A 14,653-nucleotide genomic window follows, 5' to 3' on the forward strand; every position below is an offset into this window, starting at 1 on the left:
CGTCCACTAAACCAGTAAACAAAACATCTAACTGAGGTACGGACGTCCACAAAACCAGTAAAAACATCTACCTGAGGTCCGCACATCCACTAAACCAGTAACCCAGTCAACATGTCCATGCGGGCCCCACATGGGTTTGAAATGGGCTGGCACATGGGCCCTTTTTGGGCAACCCAGCTGGGGCCCACAAAGATTTGTCCATCGGCTCCACATGGGCCCCATGTGTGTTAGCCCATGTGGGCCAATATTGGGGTCAATGTGGGCCTCAGGTGGGCCCCGTATGAGCAATGATTCGCTGGCCCTACATGGGCCCCTTGTTTGTGTGGGATAATGATGGGGCCAGTGTGGGCAACAAGTAGGGCCCTTATGGTTAACTACAGACACCCGCTTCAGCCCCATTAGGGGCCCATGGGCAAATCTTTATAGGCCCCATATGGGTTATGCAAAGGGGGCCCAAATATCAGCCCATCACTCACTAGAATGTCAGCTTGCATCACACATTTGGAGCACAATTACTATAATGCTAACTTGTGTCATCCAATGTGGGTCCCTATGGAGTCATGGAGGGCTTCAGGTGAGGTCTCTGCTGTACATACCTAATGCAATATTCAGTTGCTTTTCTTACTTTGCAAAACTGTTGTATAAGAGCACAGCACTAAAGACTGTATTATCATAAGTAATTTCAATCAGAGATGAGCTGTTTATAATAATACTTGCATTTAAATGACGACAAATGCTTGATCAATCCTAATAAAAATGTTTTATTGAAAACGACAACTCATTAACAATTTTAACCATAAATGTCCATAAAACATATGTTAAGAGTCTTTAGAATCCTTTACTGTGTGTTGCTGAGTTGTGTAGTTTCACATCTTGTAGAGAGAGAGAGAGAGAAGAGGGGAGGGAGAGACAGACAACAGTATTAATTAAAGCACACAACAGTAACACTGCAGATTATCTAAACCACTTTTAGCAATGATAAACATCCTTCTCTGTGAATCTAAAACATGGTAAAGCATAAAAATCCTGTTTGTACTATTGAATTAGCACACTAGGCCTGTTTAATGGGCATGCATTTTCTGCACCACCTGGGTCCTGACCATAATACACTGTACAGAACTCTATGAAGGCTCTTGCCAGCTTCTAGTTTGCACAGTATAATAAAATCCTGACCAGTACTCCTTCAAATATACTATACAATTCACTAATTTGAGCTGCTGCAGTTACTCAAAATTTCCAAAGACACTGATGTCTAACACTTTAATCACCTCTTGGGGGAGATTTTACAAAGGCCAAGTGATGTGTTTACAAGTTAGGTGTACATAAAACATTTAAAAACTCCAATATAGGAGCTGTCAGGGTTTTGGAAAGTAAAAATGACTGATTTTCACATGCCTTCATAGTCACATTATCACAAACGTGTAACTCACTATTAGGGCTGCACGATTAATCGTATTTTTATCGTTATCGCGATGTGAAGTTTCACGATAAACACATCGAAAGAGCCACGATAACTCCTTGAATAACAGCAAACTCAAATTGCGTTATCCTCGTCCAGCAATAGAGGGAGCTATTCGCGCTGCAGACTATGATCACGTGACGTAAGTAGGCAAGAGGCAGAGTGAGGCAGAGTTGCCAGGTTCTCGGTTTTCACGCCAAATTGGGCTTGTTTGAAAATCCAGCCGCGGGTAAAAATTCTGGGGCCGCGGGGTGCGGTTTTTTGGGCTACTTTTGAGTTGGGCTACTGCGGAAGTTACAAGTCAACACTAAGAATCGATCGCGATATAATACTTAATTTGTCTCCAGTTCACACTCGCAACAACCCCCCCCCCCCCCCCCCCCCCCCCCGCCGACAACTTACACTCGCAGATTTTGTGCGGAAAGCTTTTGTAGGACCTGGCAACCCTGGAGTGGGGCGTGAACACGCTCATCAGACACGCGATTTGGTTTAAGCCTGGTTTACACTTGATGCGGCGCGAGGGTCCGGGAGGCGAAAATAACGTAATCGCGGTGGCTTCGCCCGTGTGCAATTGCCTCGCGCGCTGTCAATTCACGAGGTCGTGCACCTCTCGAATTTTGTAAGTTCGCGCGCGCCGCGTCTCGGCGCAATGAGAACAGTCATGTTTGCAGGGTTCATACACCTATACAAGGTGGAATTCAAGCACTTGTACGTCACTTTCAAGGTCCATTTCAATAATTCCCAGCACGTTATTGAATTAAATATTTATACATATACTCTAAATGATTCGAAATAATTCGCTTTTTTATCACATTATTTAATGTTATTATTTATTTAAAGTTCGCGCGCGCCGCGTCTCGGCGCAATGAGAACAGTCATGTTTGCAGGGTTCATACACCTATACAAGGTGGAATTCAAACACTTGTATGTCACTTTCAAGGTCCATTTCAATAATTCCCAGCACGTTATTGAATAAAATATTTATACATATACTCTAAATGATTCGAAATAATTCGCTTTTTTATCACATTATTTAATGTTATTATTTATTTAAAGTTCTCGCGCGCCGCGTCTCGGCGCAATGAGAACAGTCATGTTTGCAGGGTTCATACACCTATACAAGGTGGAATTCAAACACTTGTATGTCACTTTCAAGGTCCATTTCAATAATTCCCAGCACGTTATTGAATAAAATATTTATACATATACTCTAAATGATTCGAAATAATTCGCTTTTTTATCACATTATTTAATGGATATTTATTTTCAAAACGCCCAATCTTAACGTCTTCACGTTCTCTCATGTTTCGTCTTGGAATTACAAGAGGCTCGTGTTTGTTAACGTAATACAAGAGAATTGTTCAGTCAGACAGATATTTGTTGTGAAACGAAGTAGTTACAATTTCAAGCCTTTTCAAATACTTTAGCCTAAATTCCAGCACTTTTCAAACCTGAAACACAAAGCAACATTAAAATTGGTCAGGTAAAAGTTCATTCCCCTGTATTTGAGGGGTGTTTTTTATACTACTAGGCCTACATATCGTTTCGGACTACACTGCAAAGAATGTGACACGGCAAGATTAAACGCTTCCGCCGTTCGCGGAGGTTAACGAGGTGTGCGGAGTCGCTCACTCCTGAAAGTATAAACCTAGATTGAATCTATTGTTGAATAAACCTGCAAAATATTTGCAATTATTCTGGATTCATTACACAGTAAAAAACAAAACAAATTAACGTGCTGCTGTTCAGAGAGACACTACATTTCTGTATTTTAATCTTAATTTATCGTGGTTCACATCGATATCGGGATATCCAACAACGTTATCGCACATCGCAATTCTAGTCCATATCGTGCACCCCTACTCACTATTGATTACTTACATCTGTTCTGCGTTCCTTTTTTGAAAGTCTCTCTGCGCTCTCAGTGCACGGTTTCCATCATGGTCACGAGCATTGGTAAACCACTTTGAGACAGCTCTCTCAACATCTTCTTTAGTTAATTCTGAAGATAAGCATTTTGTTTTAGGGCACCTACAAAACAAAATTTAAAATTCAGATAGAATAAACTGAGGCAAAAACAACCACCACATGTTACTTTACAGAGCACCAAAACGAGAAAACCGCTATCTAACTTAGACCCATTACAAGAATGATTAGTAGCTGTTTATCCATAAGACAATACTCTTTTCTGCTATACACAAGGTTGTCTATGGTAGGTTAGGACTACGATCATTTGTTTTTCCCCTCATACTGGGATTAATACTACACAGCTCTACCTTAGAAATGCAGTCATTTGTACAGTGGTACCTCGAGATACGAGTTTAATCCGTTCCAGACCCGTGCTCGTATCTCGAACTGCTCGGTTCTGGAAGCAATTTAACAATGTAAAATATTGTAATTGGTTCCGGTCCTTAAAAAAGTCACAAAACTAGCGTAAATGTGGAAAAAAAGACATGTACTCCGGCCGAACAGACGAGCGAGTTCGGCTACACGAGTGCCTTTCTCACGCAGGTGAATAATCTCCTGCTTAGTTTCTATAGTTATCATTCTCTTCTCACTGGACTTTCCACTACTAGAGCCTTTTTTGGAGCCATAATGCAAAACAAACGTTTGTAGTATTGAAATACTGTACTGTATACACCGTACGTAGTGTTACTCGTTGCAAAGCACACATGGCTGTGATGGCTGTGATGACCGGTTCATGCTCGTATCTCGAACGTGCACTCGGGTGTCGAACAGAAATTTTGCTCGTCTCGGTGCTCGTATCTTGGATCGCTCGTATATAGAGCAGCTCGTATCTCGAGGTACCACTGTATTTGGTATATTTAATGCCAGGACACGACTTACTATTAACTGTAAAGGTTTATCACTTAATTAATAACTAACAGGACAATTATCTTTTCTACCAAAACGTTAAGCAAACATTCTCTAAACATAACTAGCTAGCTAGTTAACCAAGGTGACCACTTAGTTCTAGTGTTTGCTAAGATAGGTTAACTCACTATCTTAGGTTAGCTAGCCTAGCAACATCGAAATTTGCACTTATGTCTTAGCTGATCTAGGAAAATTAATTAACTAAATCTAGGGGGGTTACGTCGAAAATGTGTAAACATAGACATTTAAACACTATATTTCCCCCCACAGATTATTCCTCTTAGCCATAACAAATGAACGCTTGCGTTCTACCTTTCAACGCTAACGGTTGTTTTAGCTATCAAGCTAGCAAATTAACATAGCTAGGTTTTAATTAAATATAACGTCAGGCATTATATCCTCAGATATTTTTCTTTCTTTCATTGTATATTTGTTCTTTTACACATTGATAACCAAATTAGAGAAACAGGATAAAAAGTTAATTTCTTACCTCAGTGAATGATATCTCCAACGGATATAAAAATTCACTTTCAGTCAGGCCAGGCGGGAGACCGTTTAGTCTTTCGTTGGGGGCGGGCGCCATACATCTGAAGCAGGTTCATTAACTTTCTTAATATTTTGAATGAATTTAGTTATTATAACTGCTTCACAAATTAAACTATATCAACATGCAATTTATTTGTTTGTGTGCCAGAGAAATATCCAGTTCTACCATCATTTGCTTGAGCTGAGGTATAAAATCGTGTACTATGTAAAAATGTCTGTTTTGTAAATGGTATTTAAAAGTCCGTTTTTAAAATATTAGGCTGTTTTAAAAATCAGGCCCACGTGGGTCCCAACTATAACCCAACTGGGGCCGGGATTTATAACCCCAATGGGGCCCACAAATGTAACTCAACTGGGGCCCAAATAGAACCCTTAAAAAAGCCCACTCTAAGCCCATGCCCAGATAAAACCCATACTGCCCAGTTAAATCCCATGTGGGGCCCATGTGGACATGTTGGCTGGGAAACACATCTAACTGGGGTCCGGACGTCCACTAAACCAGTTAAAACATCTAACTGGGGTCAGGATGTCCACTAAGCCAGTAAAAACATCTAACTAAATTCCGGACGTCCACTAAACCAGTAAACAAAACATCTAACTGAGGTACGGACGTCCACAAAACCAGTAAAAACATCTACCTGAGGTCCGCACATCCACTAAACCAGTAAACACATCTAACTGGGGTCCGGACGTCCACTAAACCAGTTAAAACATCTAACTGGGGTCAGGATGTCCACTAAGCCAGTAAAAACATCTAACTAAATTCCGGACGTCCACTAAACCAGTAAACAAAACATCTAACTGAGGTACGGACGTCCACAAAACCAGTAAAAACATCTACCTGAGGTCCGCACATCCACTAAACCAGTAATCAAAACATCTAACTGGTCCGCACATCCACTAAACCAGTAAAAACATCTAACTGGGGTCCGGACGTCCACTAAACCAGTAAACACATCTAACTGAATTCCGCACGTCCACTAAAACAGTAAACAAAACATCTAACTGAGGCCCGCACATCCACTAAACCAGTAAACAAAACATCTAACTGGTTTGCACATCCACTAAACCAGTAAAAACATCTAACTGAGGTCCGGACATCCACTAAAACAGTAAACAAAACATCTAACTGAGGTTCAGACGTCCACTAAACCAGTAAAAACATCTAACTGGGGTCTGGACATCCACTAAACCAGTAAAAACATGTAACTGAGGTCCGCACGTCCACTAAACAAGTAAACAAAAAATCTAACTGGGGTGCGGACGTCCACTAAACCAGTAAAACATCTAACTGGGGTCCGGACGTCCACGAAACCAGTAAACAAAACATCTAACTGGAATCCGGACGTCCACTAAACCAGTAAAACATCTAACTGGGGTCCGGACGTCCACTAAACCAGGAAACAAAACATCTAACTTGTCCGCACATCCACTAAACCAGTTAAAACATCTAACTGAGGTACGGACGTCCACTAAACCAGTAAAAACATCTAACTGAGGTCAGGATGTCCACTAAAACAGTAAACAAAACATCTAACTGAGGTCCAGACGTCCACTAAACCAGTTAAAACATCTAACTGGGGTATGGACGTCCCCTAAACCAGTAAAAACATCTAACTGAGGTCAGGATGTCCACTAAAACAGTAAACAAAACATCTAACTGAGGTCCAGACGTCCACTAAACCAGTTAAAACATCTAACTGGGGTATGGACGTCCCCTAAACCAGTAAAAACATCTAACTGAGGTCCGGACGTACACTAAACCAGTAAAAACATCTAACTGGGGTCTGGACATCCACTAAACCAGTAAAAACATGTAACTGAGGTCTGGACGTCCACTAAACCAGTAAAAACATCTAACTGAAGTCGGCACGGCCACTATACCAGTAAACAAAACATCTAACTGAGGTTTGGACGTCCACTAAACCAGTAAAAACATCTAACTGAGATCCGGACATCCACTAAACCAGTAAAAACATCTAATTGAATTCCGCACGTCCACTAAACCAGTAAAAACATCTATTTGAATTCTGCACGTCCATTAAACCAGTAAACAAAACATCTAACTGAGGTCCAGACGTCCACTAAACCAGTAAACAAAACCTCTCACTGGTCCGCAGATCCACTAAACCAGTAAATATATCTAACTGAGGTTCAGACCTCCACTAAACCAGTAAGAACATCTAACTGGGGTCTGGACGTCCACTAAACTAGTAAAAACATCTAACTGAGGTCAGGACGTCCACTAAACCAGTAAAAACATCTAACTGGTCCGGACATCCACTAAACCAGTAAACAAAACATCTACCTGAGGTCCGAACGTCCACTAAACCATAAAACAAAACATCTAACTGGTGTCCGGACATCCACTAAACCAGTAAAAACATCTAACTGAATTCCGGACGTCCACTAAACCAGTAAACAAAACATCTAACTGGTCCGCAGATACACTAAACCAGTAAAAACATCTAACTGAGGTCCGGACGTCCACTAAACAGAACATCTAACTGGTCTGCACATCCACTAAACCAGTAAAAACATCTAACTGAGGTCCGGACGTCCACTAAACCAATAATCAAAACATCTAACAGGTCCGGACCTCCACTAAACCAGTAAAAACATCTAAATGAGATCCGGACGTCCACTAAACCAGTAATCAAAACATATAACTGAGATACAGACATCCAATAAACCAGTAAAAACATCTAACTGAATTCCGCACGTCCACTAAAACAGTAAACAAAACATCTAACTGGTCCGCAGATCCACTAAACCAGTAAAAACATCTATCTGGGGTATGGACATCCACTAAACCAGTAAAAACATGTAACTGAGGTCTGGATGTCCACTAAATCAGTAAAAACATCTAACTGAAGTCCGCACGGCCACTATACCAGTAAAAACATCTAACTCGTCCGCACGTCCACTAAACCAGTAAAAACATGTAACTGAGGTCTGGACGTCCACTAAACCAGTAAAAACATCTAACTGAAGTCCGCACGGCCACTATACCAGTAAAAACATCTAACTCGTCCGCACGTCCACTAAACCAGTAAAAACATGTAACTGAGGTCTGGACGTCCACTAAACCAGTAAAAACATCTAACTGAAGTCCGCACGGCCACTATACCAGTAAAAACATCTAACTCGTCCGCACATCCACTAAACCAGTAAACAAAACATCTAACTGAGGTCCAGACGTCCACTAAACCAGTAAAAACATCTAACTGGGGTCCGGACGTCCACTAAACCAGTAAACAAAACATCTAACTGGTCCGCAGATCCACTTAACCAGTAAAAACATCTAACTGAGGTCCGCACGTCCACTAAACCAGCAATTAAAACATCTAACTCGTCCACACGTCCACTAAACCAGAAAAAACATCGAACTGGTCCGCACATCCACTAAACCAGTAAAAACATCTAACTGAGGTCCGGACGTCCACTAAACCTTTAAAAACATCTAACTGAATTCCGCACGTCCACTAAACCAGTAAACAAAACATCTAACTGAGGTACGGACGTCCACTAAACCAGTCAAAATATCTAACTGGTCTGCACGTCCACTAAACCAGTAAAAACATCTAACTGGGGTCCGGACGTCCACTAAACCAGTAAACAAAACATCTAACTGAGATCCGGACATCCACTAAACCAGTAAAAACATCTAACTGAATACCGCACATCCACTAAACCAGTAAACAAAACATCTAACTGGGGTCCGGACGTCCACTAAACCAGTAAAACATCTAACTGGGGTCCGGACGTCCACTAAACCATTAAACAAAACATCTAACTGGTCCGCACATCCACTAAACCAGTAAAAACATCTAACTGAGGTCCGCACAGCCACTAAACCAGTAAACACATCTAACTGAAGTCTGCACGGCCACTAAACCAGTAAAACATCTAACTGGGGTCCGGACGTCCACGAAACCAGTAAACAAAACATCTAACTTGTCCGCACATCCACTAAACCAGTTAAAACATCTAACTGAGGTACGGACGTCCACTAAACCAGTAAAAACATCTAACTGAGGTCAGGATGTCCACTAAAACAGTAAACAAAACATCTAACTGAGGTCCAGACGTCCACTAAACCAGTAAAAACATCTAACTGGGGTATGGACGTCCCCTAAACCAGTAAAAACATCTAACTGAGGTCCGGACGTCCACTAAACCAGTAAAAACATCTAACTGAAGTCGGCACGGCCACTATACCAGTAAACAAAACATCTAACTGAGGTTTGGACGTCCACTAAACCAGTAAAAACATCTAACTGAGGTCCGGACATCCACTAAACCAGTAAAATCATCTAATTGAATTCCGCACGTCCACTAAACCAGTAAAAACATCAAATTGAATTCCGCACGTCCACTAAACCAGTAAACAAAACATCTAACTGAGGTCCAGACGTCCACTAAACCAGTAAACAAAACATCTAACTGGTCCGCAGATCCACTAAACCAGTAAAAACATCTAACTGAGGTCCGGACGTCCACTAAACCAATAATCAAAACATCTAACAGGTCCGGACCTCCACTAAACCAGTAAAAACATCTAAATGAGATCCGGACGTCCACTAAACCAGTAATCAAAACATATAACTGAGATACAGACATCCAATAAACCAGTAAAAACATCTAACTGAATTCCGCACGTCCACTAAAACAGTAAACAAAACATCTAACTGGTCCGCAGATCCACTAAACCAGTAAAAACATCTATCTGGGGTATGGACATCCACTAAACCAGTAAAAACATGTAACTGAGGTCTGGATGTCCACTAAACCAGTAAAAACATCTAACTGAAGTCCGCACGGCCACTATACCAGTAAAAACATCTAACTCGTCCGCACATCCACTAAACCAGTAAACAAAACATCTAACTGAGGTCTGGACGTCCACTAAACCAGTAAAAACATCTAACTGAAGTCCGCACGGCCACTATACCAGTAAAAACATCTAACTCGTCCGCACATCCACTAAACCAGTAAACAAAACATCTAACTGAGGTCCAGACGTCCACTAAACCAGTAAAAACATCTAACTGGGGTCCGGACGTCCACTAAACCAGTAAACAAAACATCTAACTGGTCCGCAGATCCACTTAACCAGTAAAAACATCTAACTGAGGTCCGCACGTCCACTAAACCAGCAATTAAAACATCTAACTCGTCCACACGTCCACTAAACCAGAAAAAACATCGAACTGGTCCGCACATCCACTAAACCAGTAAAAACATTTAACTGAGGTCCGGACGTCCACGAAACCAGTAAACAAAACATCTAACTGGTCAGCAACTTCCACTAAACTAATAAAAACATCTAACTGAGGTCCGGACGTCCACTAAACCTTTAAAAACATCTAACTGAATTCCGCACGTCCACTAAACCAGTAAACAAAACATCTAACTGAGGTACGGACGTCCACTAAACCAGTCAAAATATCTAACTGGTCTGCACGTCCACTAAACCAGTAAAAACATCTAACTGGGGTCCGGACGTCCACTAAACCAGTAAACAAAACATCTAACTGAGAACCGGACATCCACTAAACCAGTAAAAACATCTAACTGAATTCCGCACATCCACTAAACCAGTAAACAAAACATCTAACTGGGGTCCGGACGTCCACTAAACCAGTAAAACATCTAACTGGGGTCCGGACGTCCACTAAACCATTAAACAAAACATCTAACTGGTCCGCACATCCACTAAACCAGTAAAAACATCTAACTGAGGTCCGCACAGCCACTAAACCAGTAAACACATCTAACTGAAGTCTGCACGGCCACTAAACCAGTAAAACATCTAACTGGGGTCCGGACGTCCACGAAACCAGTAAACAAAACATCTAACTTGTCCGCACATCCACTAAACCAGTTAAAACATCTAACTGAGGTACGGACGTCCACTAAACCAGTAAAAACATCTAACTGAGGTCAGGATGTCCACTAAAACAGTAAACAAAACATCTACCTGAGGTCCAGACATCCACTAAACCAGTAAAAACATCTAACTGGGGTATGGATGTCCCCTAAACCAGTAAAAACATCTAACTGAGGTCCGGACGTACACTAAACCAGTAAAAACATCTAACTGGGGTCTGGATATCCACTAAACCAGTAAAAACATGTAACTGAGGTCTGGACGTCCACTAAACCAGTAAAAACATCTAACTGAAGTCGGCACGGCCACTATACCAGTAAACAAAACATCTAACTGAGGTTTGGACGTCCACTAAACCAGTAAAAACATCTAACTGAGGTCCGGACATCCACTAAACCAGTAAAATCATCTAATTGAATTCCGCACGTCCACTAAACCAGTAAAAACATCTAATTGAATTCCGCACGTCCACTAAACCAGTAAACAAAACATCTAACTGAGGTCCAGACGTCCACTAAACCAGTAAACAAAACATCTAACTGGTCCGCAGATCCACTAAACCAGTAAAAACATCTAACTGAGGTCCGGACATCTACTAAACCATTAAAAACATCTAACTGAAGTCTGCACGTCCACTAAACCAGAAAACAAAGCATCTAACTGGGGTCCGGACCTCCACTAAACCAGTAAAAACATCTAACTTGGGTCCGGACGTCCACTAAACCAGTAAACAAAACATCTAACTGGTCAGCACGTCCAATAAACCAGTAAAAACATCTAACTGAGGTCCGGACAGCCACTAAACCAGTAAACAAAACATCTAACTGAGGTCCAGATGTCCACTAAACCAGTAAACAACACATCTAACTGAGGTCCGGACGTCCACTAAACCAGTAAAAACATCTAACTGAGGTCCGGACATCTACTAAACCAGTAAAAACATCTAACTGAAGTCTGGATGTCCCCTAAACCAGTAAAACATCTAACTGAGGTCCAGACCTCCACTAAACCAGTAAAAACATCTAACTGAATTCTGCACGTCCACTAAACCAGTAAACAAAACATCTAACTGAGGTCCAGATGTCCACTAAACCAGTAAAAACATCTAACTGAGGTCTGGACATCCACTAAACCAGTAAACAAAACATCTAACTGGTCCGCACATCCACTAAACCAGTAAAAACATCTAACTGAGGTCCGCACGTCCTCTAAACCAGTAATCAAAACATCTAACTCGTCCGCACGTCCACTAAACCAGTAAAAATATCTATCTGAGGTCCAGACATCTACTAAACCAGTAAAAACATCTAACTGAAGTCTGCACGTCCACTAAACCAGAAAACAAAACATCTAACTGGGGTCCGGACGTCCACTAAACCAGTAAAAACATCCAACTGGGGTCCGGACGTCCACTAAACCAGCAAACAAAACATCTTAATGATGTATGCACGTCCACTAAACCAGAAAACAAAACATCTAACTGAGGTCCGGACGTCTACTAAACCACTAAAAACATCTAACTGAGGTCCGGACATCTACTAAACCAGTAAAAACATCTAACTGAAGTCTGCACGTCCACTAAACCAGTAAAAACATCTAACTGAGGTCCGGACGTCCACTAAACCAGTAATCAAAACATCTAACTGGGGTCCGGACATCCACTAAAGCAGTAAAAATATCTAACTGAGGTCCAGACCTCCACTAAACCAGTAAGAACATCTAACTGGGGTCCGGACGTCCACTAAACCAGTAAAAACATCTAACTGAAGTCTGCACGTCCACTAAACCAGAAAACAAAACATCTAACTGGGGTCCGGACCTCCACTAAACCAGTAAAAACATCTAACTTGGGTCCGGACGTCCACTAAACCAGTAAACAAAACATCTAACTTGTCAGCACATCCACTAAACCAGTAAAAACATCTAACTGAGGTCGGCACAGCCACTAAACCAGTAAACACATCTAACTGAAGTCTGCACGGCCACTAAACCAGTAAAAACATCTAACTGAGGTCCGGACGTCCACTATACCAGTAATCAAATCATCTAACTGGGGTCCGGACATCCACTAAACCAGTAAAAATATCTAACTGAGGTCTGGACCTCCACTAAACCAGTAAAACATCTAACTGGGGTCTGGACGTCCACTAAACTAGTAAAAACATCTAACTGAGGTCTGGACGTCCACTAAACCAGTAAAAACATCTAACTGGGGTCCTGACGTCCACTAAACCAGTAAACAAAACATCTAAATGATGTCTGCACGTCAACTAAACCAGTAAACAACACATCTAACTGAGGTCCGGACGTCCACTAAACCAGTAAAAACATCTAACTGAGGTCCGGACATCTACTAAACCAGTAAAAACATCTAACTGAAGTCTGCACATCCACTAAACCAGTAAAAACATCTAACTGAGGTCCGGACAGCCACTAAACCAGTAAACAAAACATCTAACTGGTCAGCACGTCCAATAAACCAGTAAAAACATCTAACTGAGGTCCGGACAGCCACTAAACCAGTAAACAAAACATCTAACTGAGGTCCAGATGTCCACTAAACCAGTAAACAACACATCTAACTGAGGTCCGGACGTCCACTAAACCAGTAAAAACATCTAACTGAGGTCCGGACATCTACTAAACCAGTAAAAACATCTAACTGAAGTCTGGACGTCCCCTAAACCAGTAAAACATCTAACTGAGGTCCAGACCTCCACTAAACCAGTAAAAATATCTAACTGAGTTCTGGACCTCCACTAAACCAGTAAAACATCTAACTGGGGTCTGGACGTCCACTAAACTAGTAAAAACATCTAACTGAGGTCTGGACGTCCACTAAACCAGTAAAAACATCTAACTGGGGTCCTGACGTCCACTAAACCAGTAAACAAAACATCTAAATGATGTCTGCACGTCAACTAAACCAGTAAACAACACATTTAACTGAGGTCCGGACGTCCACTAAACCAGTAAAAACATCTAACTGAGGTCCGGACAGCCACTAAACCAGTAAACACATCTAACTGGGGTCCGGACGTCCCCTAAACCAGTAAAAACATCTAACTGAGGTCCGGACATCTACTAAACCAGTAAAAACATCTAACTGAAGTCTGCACGTCCACTAAACCAGAAAACAAAACATCTAACTGGGGTCCGGACCTCCACTAAACAAGTAAAAACATCTAACTTGGGTCCGGACGTCCACTAAACCAGTAAACAAAACATCTAACTGGTCAGCACATCCACTAAACCAGTAAAAACATCTAACTGAGGTCGGCACAGCCACTAAACCAGTAAACACATCTAACTGAAGTCTGCACGGCCACTAAACCAGTAAAAACATCTAACTGAGGTCCGGACGTCCACTATACCAGTAATCAAATCATCTAACTGGGGTCCGGACATCCACTAAACCAGTAAAAATATCTAACTGAGGTCTGGACCTCCACTAAACCAGTAAAACATCTAACTGGGGTCTGGACGTCCACTAAACTAGTAAAAACATCTAACTGAGGTCTGGACGTCCACTAAACCAGTAAAAACATCTAACTGGGGTCCTGACGTCCACTAAACCAGTAAACAAAACATCTAAATGATGTCTGCACGTCAACTAAACCAGTAAACAACACATCTAACTGAGGTCCGGACGTCCACTAAACCAGTAAAAACATCTAACTGAGGTCCGGACATCTACTAAACCAGTAAAAACATCTAACTGAAGTCTGCACGTCCACTAAACCAGTAAAAACATCTAACTGAGGTCCGGACAGCCACTAAACCAGTAAACACATCTAACTGAAGTCTGCACGTCCACTAAACCAGTAAAAACATCTAACTGGTCCGGACGTCCACTGTCACAATAATTGTGCTGTGCGAGC

General features: G+C 41.7%; 1 long non-coding RNA gene across 1 annotated transcript; it reads right to left on the reverse strand.

Annotated features, from left to right (window-relative positions):
- Positions 1-727: 727 nt before the first annotated feature.
- On the reverse strand, positions 728-14,605 carry LOC143512530 (uncharacterized). The gene is made up of 3 exons (XR_013130477.1): positions 4,824-14,605; positions 3,341-3,490; positions 728-872 (listed from the first exon to the last, which is right to left on the reverse strand). It is a non-coding gene; the product is annotated as an uncharacterized LOC143512530 (long non-coding RNA).
- Between the last annotated feature and the right edge of the window lie 48 nt (positions 14,606-14,653).

The sequence above is a fragment of the Brachyhypopomus gauderio genome, chromosome 4 (assembly GCF_052324685.1).
Source record: "Brachyhypopomus gauderio isolate BG-103 chromosome 4, BGAUD_0.2, whole genome shotgun sequence".
Taxonomy (NCBI): Eukaryota; Metazoa; Chordata; class Actinopteri; order Gymnotiformes; family Hypopomidae; genus Brachyhypopomus; species Brachyhypopomus gauderio.